This window comes from Protopterus annectens, chromosome 14.part0, assembly GCF_019279795.1.
Source record: "Protopterus annectens isolate FY-2018-M chromosome 14.part0, PAN1.0, whole genome shotgun sequence".
Lineage (NCBI taxonomy): Eukaryota > Metazoa > Chordata > Ceratodontiformes > Protopteridae > Protopterus > Protopterus annectens.
The window spans coordinates 23,959,923-23,971,371 of record NC_056748.1 but is presented as its reverse complement, the minus strand read 5'-3'; the positions used below and the strand labels follow the sequence as shown (position 1 = coordinate 23,971,371).

At 36.1% G+C, this 11,449-nt stretch overlaps 1 long non-coding RNA gene across 1 annotated transcript in view; it reads left to right on the top strand.

The window, feature by feature from the left end:
- The first annotated feature begins 2,133 nt into the window (after positions 1 to 2,133).
- LOC122788618 overlaps positions 2,134 to 11,449 on the top strand; it is a 274,451-nt gene continuing 265,135 nt past the window's right edge. Inside the window, exon 1 of the long non-coding RNA XR_006362726.1 lies at positions 2,134 to 2,461. This is a non-coding gene — a long non-coding RNA (uncharacterized LOC122788618). The remainder of the gene's footprint in view (positions 2,462 to 11,449) is intronic.

The window sequence follows — 11,449 nt, the reverse complement described above, 5'->3', positions numbered from 1 at the left end:
ACAGTAGTCAGAAAATCCTTCTATGTGGCACACCTCATCACAAAAGGGTTCTCATCCAGGAAAAAAGAGGTCATTGTTCCCCTCTACTCGTCACTCATTAGACCCATTATAGAGTACAACGCCCTTTTTGGAATGTACCTCACAAGACATCTGCAGCAGCTGGAAAAGCCACAGAAGTACCTCACAAAAAGGATTACTGGCCTCAAACTGATGCCCTACACTGACCGTCTCAAAAAACTCCAGCTTTACTCTGTAGCATATCGCCTACTCCGAGGAGATCTCTGTCTAACATATAAAGCTATGTTAAACCCAGAGCTGTTGGATATGTTACACCTTAAAGAAATCCCAGTTCCTCTGAGCTACACGGTCTAGGGACCTAAACCTTGTCACCACAATAAACAGGACATGCTGGAGGGATAGATTCCTGTCCCCAAGACTTCCTATACTCTGGAACAAGCTACCCATTTATGTCAAACAAAGTTCCTCATTAGCACTCTTCTAGAAAAATCTTGATGAGTGGATGGGAAATAGGAAATACACCCTGGGGATCACTTCTGTGGCTCTGCTCGACAGGGGCACAGGAAATTAACTTTCTTGTGTGGTGGAAGCCAGGGAACCTTGTTGGCTAGGCTTACTTAGGCCCTTGGGCCGATAGCCTAGTACCTACCTATGAACCTATGAACCTATAAGAAAGATAATGTAATGAAGTAACATCAGTAGATGGTATAGACAGTATTCGATCAATAATAAAATAAGGTTTTTAGATATCAACTTGTATAAAACAACAAAGTATTGTTCATGTTAGATAATGAGCCTATTAACAGATAAAGCCAATAAAACATGAATAGCAAATCTATGACTACTACAACAGATTATATCTAACAATACTAATTTAACAAAGTTATAGCCAGTTAAGTCTCACTTCCTTGAACTAGTGAAATTCAAAACAGATATGTGTTATGTTACAATAATAAGGAACATGTTGTGTTAGTAGTATGAAGTATAAGTGTCTTCATTACAAAACTTTGTATTAATAAATAAAACTGTCAATTTAATCATAAAATAATATATAGACATAAGCCCCCTTCCCCTCCCCCTCTACACTCTTCCCTTTTTACTGTATATATATATATATATATATATATATATATATATATATATATATATATATATATAATGTGTGTGTGTGTGTGTGTGTGTGTACATATGCATACACAGATACACAGAAGTTAAATATACTCACTGATCTTTCAGACAGAAAGGTATGCATTTCTAAATAAAGAAACATGAATTTCAGAATCATATTAGTTATAAATGTGTATGCACATGTGGGTGCATGCACAGATCATGCAGCAAATATTTATTTATGAAGTATAAATAGTTTACAAATGAATGAGTAGTTTAGTGCTAAATAAATGGAATACAGAACAATAACTTTGGCAATTAATAAAAGTAACTTCTCTTATTCATTTCTGTCCTTAAGATGGATGAGATTTTTTTTGTGCATGTACACCATGGCAGTTTTGTGGTTTATGAAGAGTGACCCACTTATTACATGTTAAAAACACGAGCCCATAGTCTAAGTGAAAGGCCACCTTAAAGAAGTTTGTTGAAATAGACACACACACACACACACACACACACACACACACACACACACACACACACACACACACACACACACGCACACACGCACACACGCACACAGTCATGTATACAACATTAGTAAATAGATCTAGAGGGGTATAAACATATTTTATGAGTTTCAATACAAACTCTTCTTCTTGACAGAAGTACAACATGATTTTAATTGCAGTTTTAACACCTGAAAAAAGGTCATGTTATATTCACATATGTATACCCCTTTTCCCATTTTATAAGCTCATTATTTATGAAAAATAGTTTCATTTTTGCATCCTTCATGAAAGTCTAACTACATATTCTTGCAATCCATATATCTAGTTGTTTTCTCTTCTCAAAATAACTTTCCGGATTCCCACTCACTATTATTCCTCTGTTTAGATGATGTTAAAGTAATCCACAAGATGGGAGTAGAAAATTAATTTAAACAGAAAATATGAAAGCCTATAGGATGACATTCCACTAATCTCAGTACATCTCTTTATACTTAACATGGATGTTCCTTATGTTATGGCTACCGATACTAATATGAACATAAGCTAGAACTAACCCAGATGACTCGTCTCTTTTGTAATGTATAAACCATCCCCTCATTAAAACTACTGAACTCTTTGATGTGAGCACTTATTTAGAGCAAATACAGATAAGACTGCATGTAAATACGTACAAGCCAACATAAAGCCAGTGAGCTCCTGCAAAGGGAATAGTGTAATGGAACGGAAGCGCAATGGCTTCATAAAGAGTGCTATATGTAGAAGAAAACCTACGGGTTTGATGACTATGATTGATTTATGAGGGAGCTGATGCAGAATGCCACAAGGTAAGTGCATCACTAATGATCTAGGTATAATTATATAAGCAGACATATGATTTTAGTATTTTTTTTTTTGGCAGCCATAAGAATTAAACTTAACAAGCCCTTGCTCTGTCTAGGCAATTCAGATCCTATATCCTAGCTCAAAAAAGTAATTTCCTTAGTTACATGTATTTACTCACCCAGACAGAGTACTCTGCAGGGAAGTAGTTCAGAAAATGTTGATGCAAAACAAGTTGTATTAACTTTTTTTTTCAGTGAAATAATATTTAAAAAATACCCCTGCATTTTGGTCCTTTTTCTTCACATTAATTTTGCCTTTGTTTCTCATTCAGCACTATGTATGTGAATGTATTTGTTGTTTATATTTGTTTCACAAAAAATGGCAAATAGGAAGATTTTGTAGCTGAAGAAACAAAAGGAAAAATGAAAGGGAGACAATAGCTCTAATATTTAGACCTGATCAAATTATTTACAATAAGTACACTGACCAGGGAAAAAGCCTTAGAACAGAAGGCAATGCATGCAACAAATGCTGTAACAAGTGAAGAAGCCATGTATGTATTTTACAGGGCACTAGAACTATCGGCAATATGATGTACTGAAGTGGGTTGTGAACTCAGTTTTAGGTGTAAGTTATACAGAGGGCATTTAAAAGTAAAGCTTGCTGTTAACCACATTTCACATTTGTTTAATACAGGCAAAATGTGAGGCATAAATAAGTTCCAAAAACAAACATGCATTGCAATCAGTAACTGTCGTCATAAAGTGCACTCCAGTGTTAAGTCAGGTTTATTTTTTAAACGCTCTTTTAATTTTGGTAAGACTATTAGTAAAATGAAAGATGATGGTGGGATTAGGAAGGGCTGTATAATAGCAGGAGGGATTAGAAGCTTCATTCATGCTTTTAAGACAAAATTACTGTAGGGTATAGCAACAGAAAAGGCTGTAAGAGTAGCTTTATCTCTGTTCCAGATATCAGACTTTTTTCTTACTTGTCTGATTTTTGCAAGCTGCTTCAGTTCTTCTATCTGTTTGCTTAGCTGACAAATTGCTTGAAGATTTATTACCTTCTGTTCCTGAAATGTTTGTTATCTTGTGGGGTCATATATAATTAACATGGTCCTAGAGCCTAACAATTTTATTGACCATGCATCTGCTTCAATGTAATGCTTCCTCCTCACTAACAAATCTAACCAAGTAAAACAAATTAAAAAAAAAAAACAAAAAAACAGGGATTAAGAAAAATAAAAAAATGGGAGAACACAAGTCCTGAACACAGCCTTATGATTTCTCACCTTAAATCATGTTCTGGTATTTCTTCAACATCATTTACAAGGGTGGTCCATCCATTAAGTGGTATTTGCCACCTTTAAAAAGCTTACTTGCTCTCCATCAAACTATATTATTAACAAAGGTTTACTCCGTCTAGCCATTCCATTCTTATTAAATGAGAAATAATAGTACAGGTGTACTACCTGATTCTAACTGCACTTCAGCTGTCCATGTTGCCCTGGAGTCTCCAGCCATACATACAAATATTTCAGGCACTGGTAATTTTGCCTTTATAGTCTGCCAGTATATACCAAAACGGTCATCTCCATAATAAACATCCAAGTTGTTCTTAAAATGTCTAATCCTTGCTTTAATATAATTTGGTAATCTATGCCAGGTGTTAGCTATGCTCTCAGAGAAGCAATTCATACATCTCTAATTCCTGTATACCCTCCTTTACAGATTGCTTAATTGCTTTTACTACTCTTTGACAATCCTCAGCATTCCTAGAGATAACTGAGATAAATGTCAGTAAATGCTCCATATACCCGAATAAGGTCTCCTTTTAATTGCCTATGTGACACACTGTACTAGTTCAGCTATTTTAATCTTTCATAATAACTTGCTTTTTCCCATGCAGTGATGCCTTTGATATATTTCACTGTATTCTTCCCAATTAACTTACACTACTTTTGGTCTAATGTAACTTAGAAACAATGATTTCATCATGGCTGCTTTCCTAGACTTTACAACTGTCATTAACTGATTTGATGATAACATCAGAAGAAAAAAAAACTTAAGGAGGGATCTATCCATATACTCAGGTCCTGAAATAAATCTACAGTTTCAATGACTGTGTGCTGTACTGAATATTCGTCATTCATCTACGTCTCACAAATCTCATATACTTAGTTTTTTATGTATTTATTAGTATATTATTGTCTTGTGCTCATTGTCAATTTAGTCAAGTTCTTTTGCAAACATTCCCTAGTTATGACAAATGTAATCATTTTTTCCCCATTTCCAAGAAATCTGTATACAGACTGCAGAACACCTTAGGTGAAAAAGCTAAATCAGAAAGATGCAACCTAAACAAGTATGGACCCAGGACAGAGCTCTCTGGGACACCTGAATGAAAGTTAGAATTTCACCTGTCTAATTGTTGTATGATACTTGTACTGTTTGTAAGCCATGTAGCTATCCATCTTCTAAGGGTTACGTTAATAACTGATGAAATTTATTGATCAGTGTTTTATGTTGACCTCATCAAAGGCTAAATACTGGTCTGCATAAATTACATCAGAACACAATTTTTCATTTTATAGGTCATTATAAAACATCATATTACAGGTACTTATAGATATTTTTCAAGATGTACATGCTGTTATATGGTTTCAAGTCCCACCCATTCCAGTTTATTCAAAACAACATCCTCCATTGCTTTTCTACAACAAGAAAGTAGAATGATGATTCTATAAGACTCTGAGTTTGTCCTATTCCCCTTTAGAACAGGCTAGGGAGGAAATATAAAATTTTGCTCAACATAAAATGAGCCATGGAACAGCAGTGGACTCTGCTTCTCATTCTTCTGATAATAAAGCTGATGTAGAGACTTTGCCAGTGAAACCTATTCCAAGCTTCAAAGGAAAAAGCTTGAGAGACAGAAAAAATCATAGCAACTGACTAGAAGAATCAGGAGTACTTTAGACTTGAATTGGTGCCTGGGGTTGGGTGATGGAAATGAGCAGGAAGAAGTCCAGCAACATTGAAATTAGTTAATAAATGTGAGGCTATAGAGCATTAATTACATTTGTGATATATAAGCTTTACAAGACTAAGTGGAAAGATTGGACTTTTTTGAGTTTGTTAAACTTGTGGGGGACTGAAACACATATATCCCACTTCATGTCATTACTGTTTGAAAGGACACTGAGAGAAAGGGAAGGTGAATAAAAAAAGAAAAGTGACTGTAAGTAATTTTTTCTTAGTATTTGTATAAAACACATTTTCAGTTATTGTTGCATATGATAAAGATACTAAAGTTAACAAACTGCCTTTTTCTCATCTTTTTTAGTTTTAAGAATTGTAGGCATTACAATGTAAAAAAAAATGTAGAAGGGCTGGACAAAAGCATATTTAACTTAATATGTTGTAATCTTGAGTTGTTGAGGTCAGGGATAGGGTGTAAAATTGCACAAATTTTAATATGTGTAGCGTTGATATGTTCTCTTACTTTTGCATAAGTAAATGTCTGGAGTAAGGTACCTGACCTAATCTAATAACAATTTTTTGTGTAAGCAAGTAAATAAGGGGACATTTAATATAATGAAAAGTTTTCTTTGGCAAATAAATGCTCAGTGTATATTGAGAGGTTTGGAAATGAGGGCAGCTGTACATTTTGTACTTGTGTTTCTATGGAGACAAGCTGACTATAGGGGCAAGCAATAAGAGCCAGAGTACTTTTTAAGGCTAAAGTTTAATATTTTTTGAAAGCATCTAAGCTATTTTTCACATCTGTGTTGGGAATGAAGATAAGACAACGATGGAGAACATTTAGTATAAGTAGAATCACAGGCTGTAACATGCATATTAGCATGGATAACCTTAATGTTAAGTTAAATAATGCCCATGTGTGAAACTGCAGATTTAGGACAATTTTTCCTATCAGGAGGGTTAACTTCATTATCTAAAGATGTACACAGTTTTGTGTGTTTGTTTTAAGTTAATGGGTTATTGTGGTATTCTGATAGCATGTCTGAATATAGGTGAAGGCTGCCAGCCTAGCCAGATAGAATTTTGTAGATAATTCTGTCATTTGTAAATATTAACATAAGCCACAAGCTTGTTTTCTTAAATGTGAAAAGACTGCATTGAATATTGAACTACAAAAATGTAACAACAGTGCACTCTGCTGAAACAAAGCTAAGTCAAACATTTTATGACTGTCTTTGATGTTAAAATTCAGAGCTGATATGTCTAGAGGGAGGCATCCTGCCTATTGTTTTAAGACCAGAGTTAATCGCTAGAATTTGCATGTATAAATGTCCTTTATTGCTCTGGCTTCTGACCGGGTGTAAAGAATGTAAATGTAGTTTCTGTTAGCCTGGGAACACTAGAGAAGTGTGAAGAATTATGTCATGTGAAGCAGCTCTGTGTTATCAATTTAAAGAAAGAGAATCAGAGAGCTCAAAGCATTTTTGTCTTGAGAACATCCAACATCACCAGCACTGCTTTGCTCTATATGTAAGTTATTTAGAACTGTATTTTCTCTTAGAAATAGCAAGGAATTAGGAAGATTAGACTAAGTGTTTTTCTGTGATGTCAGAACATTTCTGCGGTATTATTTTAAGTATTTCTCTGTGATCCCTGAACTCTTGACTAGCAAGGTGTAGTAAGAAGTATTGTCTTGTGTTTTTTTTATTTATTATTAACTATTTTTAAACCTTTCAACTGTGGATGTTTTATGTAGAGTTAATTAAGCTCAAGAGTACATTGCATGTATGTAGTGATGCTGTACCAAATCACTCCAAATAAGTCCTGACTATTAGCTCACACTTACCATTTGGATAATAATATTGCACAGTAATAATTGAACACCCTTTTAAGGGCCTGTGAGTAACTGATAAATATTAGTTGGGTGGTGGCAGTGATTTCTACTGTATAGACTGAGTAGAAAAGGTGCACAGCTGGAGAACCTGTGCCAGCCTTCCCCAGGAGTGTCTGTGTAGTTGTATATAACTTTTATCTCAAAGTGTGTGTGTGTGTGTGTGTGTGTGTGTGTGTGTGTGTGTGTCAGCTACTTGCACAGGGACACAAAACACTCATTGGACTGAGAGGGTGCTGGAGGTTTTAGCTTGCCCACTAGGCTGAGACTGGACCCTATAGCTGTGCCAGTGGGGAGTCTTATTGGGGACATGGAGAGAAAGAGGGAAACCAGCCCCAGAATGACTGTGATCTCTGTGTGCTCTTAAGGGAAATTGTAATTTACTGTGTGTGTATTTATTATCCTTTTCCTGTATGGATGCTCCTCACTGGTATTAGTGGTGAGGATTGAGGTTCCTTGATTGCTGGGCCAGTGCACGGGTGTCACAGTACATTTGTTTTTTTGTTTGAGAGTTTTCATTAAATCAAAAAGTCTTGTAAAATGTGATATAGGTTGAAAATGAGATGATGAGAAACAACTGAATAAAAGCTTAACCTGTCAAACATTAGTGGGCGCCTGTAACACAAAAGCTGGAAATAAGCATTTAAAAAAGTGGTCATATACAATAAGTGGGAATAATAACTTCTTGTCATAATGGCTACTAAGCATACTATTTTTGAATGGGAATGGCCTCATATGTGTGAACAAAAAGGTAAGAGTACTGAATTATATTAAGAAATGCAGAGTGTGAGTAGCATTGCAACAAGACACACATTTAGAAAGAAGTGATCATGTGAATTTGATAAGGAAAGGATTTCAGGATGGATATTCAGCAGAATAACAGGGACAAAGGAAAAGCGGAGTACTTATACTAATTGCTAGAGGAGCTCCAATAGTACTAGAAGAGTAAAAAAAAGATAGTAATGGTAGCTTTGTGATAGTAAGGGGCTACTGGCAAGGGAAGTGGATTGTGCTGGCATGTATTTATATTCTGCCTAAAATTGCTATTTTGGAACATATGAAAACTCTGGGAGAAATAATCAGCTTTCAGCAAGGAATATTATTTGTAGGTGGGGACTGCACCTTGAGTTGCAACTATGAGAAAGTATCTGAGGGACCTGGAAGGGAAAATATAACAAAAGAGAGTAGACATTTGAAATAATATATGAAAATATTTGGTATGGAAGACATGAATTCAGAAGTAGGCACTTGGGGTGAATTTACATATTATTCCCCAAGGTACAATAATTGGGCTAGACTAAATAGAAATTATATTTCACAGGAACATGTGCATCTAATTTAAAGCTTTGACAAACATCCAATAACTATTTCAGATTATGTGCCAATAACAACTAAGATAAAGATACAGGGTAATGAAATAAAAATGTGACACTAGCAGGTGGTAATACCTACCTGTTAAAAGGAGAAAAAATTAAGGAATGGATAGTGGAAATTATTCAAGAGTTATTAGGGAAGATATAAATATCTTCAGAAGTTATAGCTAGTGTGCGGGATAAAATGAAAGTGTAGTTTAAAAAAACTGTAAAAATAAAAGAAAAAGAGATATGGTTAAGAAGTAGCAAGAATTATTTAGAGGGGTTGACAAATGTTAAGTATTGCAGAATAAGGGGAATCTCACAGAACAAGAAGAGGTGGAACTGCAGAGTTCTGGAGAGAAAATAAGGGAGTATTTGTATAATGTGCATGAGTTTAGAAAGACTGCTTTTTAGCATCTGCTTTTTGATAATAACTCCAGAGCACAAAAACTCCTAGCACAATGACTTATGCAACAGAAAGTAGAAAGGGTTGTTAGCAAACTTAAGGAGCCTATAACATGAAAAATAACCCGAGATCCTGTAGATGTATTAGAGATATTCGGAAAATTTTATGAAACTTTATATAGAGGAATATGGAAACCAAGAAAAAGCAGAAATGGAAACATTTAGGAAGACTTAAGGATGCCAAGGTTAGAGGTAGAGGAAGCTCAACAAGTAACAGTTAAGATAAGAGGAGATGAGATAAAAATGGTAATGGATAATCCCTCTGCAGGAAGGTCTCCAGGAATAGGTGGTATTCCTGTGGAAGTTTGGAAGCTAGGAGGGAAGAAAGTGATAAATATCTGGAAGGCTTTGCCTAACATTATTTTAAAAGGAGGGGAAGCACCAACATCCTGTAACAAAGCTGTGGTGGATGTAATACCTAAAGACAGTAAAGACTCATCAGATCCAGCTTCATATAGGCCCATTTCAAGTTTAAACCATGATTATAAAGTGTTTATGTCTATAATAGCTAAAATAATGGCAAAGGTGATGCCAAGATTGATATATATAGCTCAGTGTGGCTTTTGTGGAGGGGAGGCAAACATTTGAAAACATTAATAGAATGATGATCCAAAGGGAAGCAAAATGTAAATAATACACTCAACAGAGTAAGCTGGCATTTTATGAGTATGCCAATGGAAACATTTGCATTCCTTGATACAATAATAAGGTTAATTAGAAGGATATACGAGGTATTGGAAGCAAATATTAAAGTATGAGGGTTCCTCTCTGATAAGTTGTGTCTGAGCACAGGAATCAGGGTCAGGTGTCCCTTTTCCCCTTTGTTATTTCCATTATATTTAGAGTTATTAGCAAAGAAAATAAGACACTCAGAAATTCAAGGAGATAATTGGCTTTATTTGTAAATGATATTTTGTACCTGATAAAACCAGTAAAGAACATCTCAGTGCTGTGGAATGTTCTGAGACAGTGTCAAGCTTTTCTGGGATATAAAATTAATGAAGACACAAGAAAGGCTAGAGCCATAAACTATGTACTCACACATGAATTGGTTCAGCTATGCCCATATTTATGGAGCCACAATAAAATGATGCATTTAGGAGTATGGTTTGGGTTAAAATTATTATGTTATGGCTGCTAAGGATATGTGGGAAGAGAATAAACACAAGATAATCAAAATACTGAGAAACTGAAAGATTTTGTTTATGGATATGGATAGCAAGATACATCATCATCATCTCATCATCTTCTTTTGGCTGTTCCCGTTAGGGGTTGCCACAGTGGATCATCTGTTTCCATTTCTTCCTGTCCTCTGCATCATGCTCTTTCACACCAACCAATTGCATGTCCTCTCTCACCACATCCATAAACCTTATCTTAGGCCTTCCTCTTTTCCTCTTACCTGGCAGCTCCATCCTTAGCATCCTTTTCCCAATATACCCAGCATCCCTCCTAAGCACATGGCCAAACCAACGCAATCTTGCCTCTCTTGCTTTGTCTCCAAACTGTCCAACCTGAGCTGTCCCTCTAATATACTGATTCCTAATCCTGTCCATCCTAGTCACACCCAGTGCAAATCTTAACATCTTTAACTCTGCCACATCCAGCTCTGACTCCTGCCTTTTTGTCAGTGCCACCGTCTCCAACCCATATAACATAGCTGGTCTCACTACCCTCTTGTAGACCTTCCCTTTCACTCTTATTGGTACCCGTCTGTCACAAATCACTCCTGACACTCTTCTCCATCCATTCCACCCTGCCTGTACTCTCTTCTTCACCTCTCTTCCACACTCACCATTACTCTGAACTGTTGATCCCAAGTACTTAAACTCATCCATCTTTACCAACTCTACTCCCTGCATCCTCACCATTCCTCTACCCTTCCTCTCATTTACACACATATATTCTGTTTTAGCCCTGCTGAGCTTCATTCCTCTCCTCTCTAAAGCATATCTTCACCTCTCCAGGGTCTCCTCAACCTGGTCTCTACTCTCACTACATATCACAATGTCATCTGCAAACATCATAGTCCATGGGGCCTCCTGTCTAATCTCATCTGTCAACCTGTCCATCACCACTGCAAATAAGAAAGGGCTCAGAGCTGATCCTTGATGTAATCCCACCTCCACCTTAAACGCATCTGTCACTCCCACCGCAGTCCTCACCAATGTCACACTACCCTTGTACATATCCCGTACCACTCTTACATACTTCTCTGCCACTCCCGACTTCCTCATACAATACCATAACTCCTCTCTAGGCACTCTGTCATATGCTTTCTCTAAGTCCACAAAG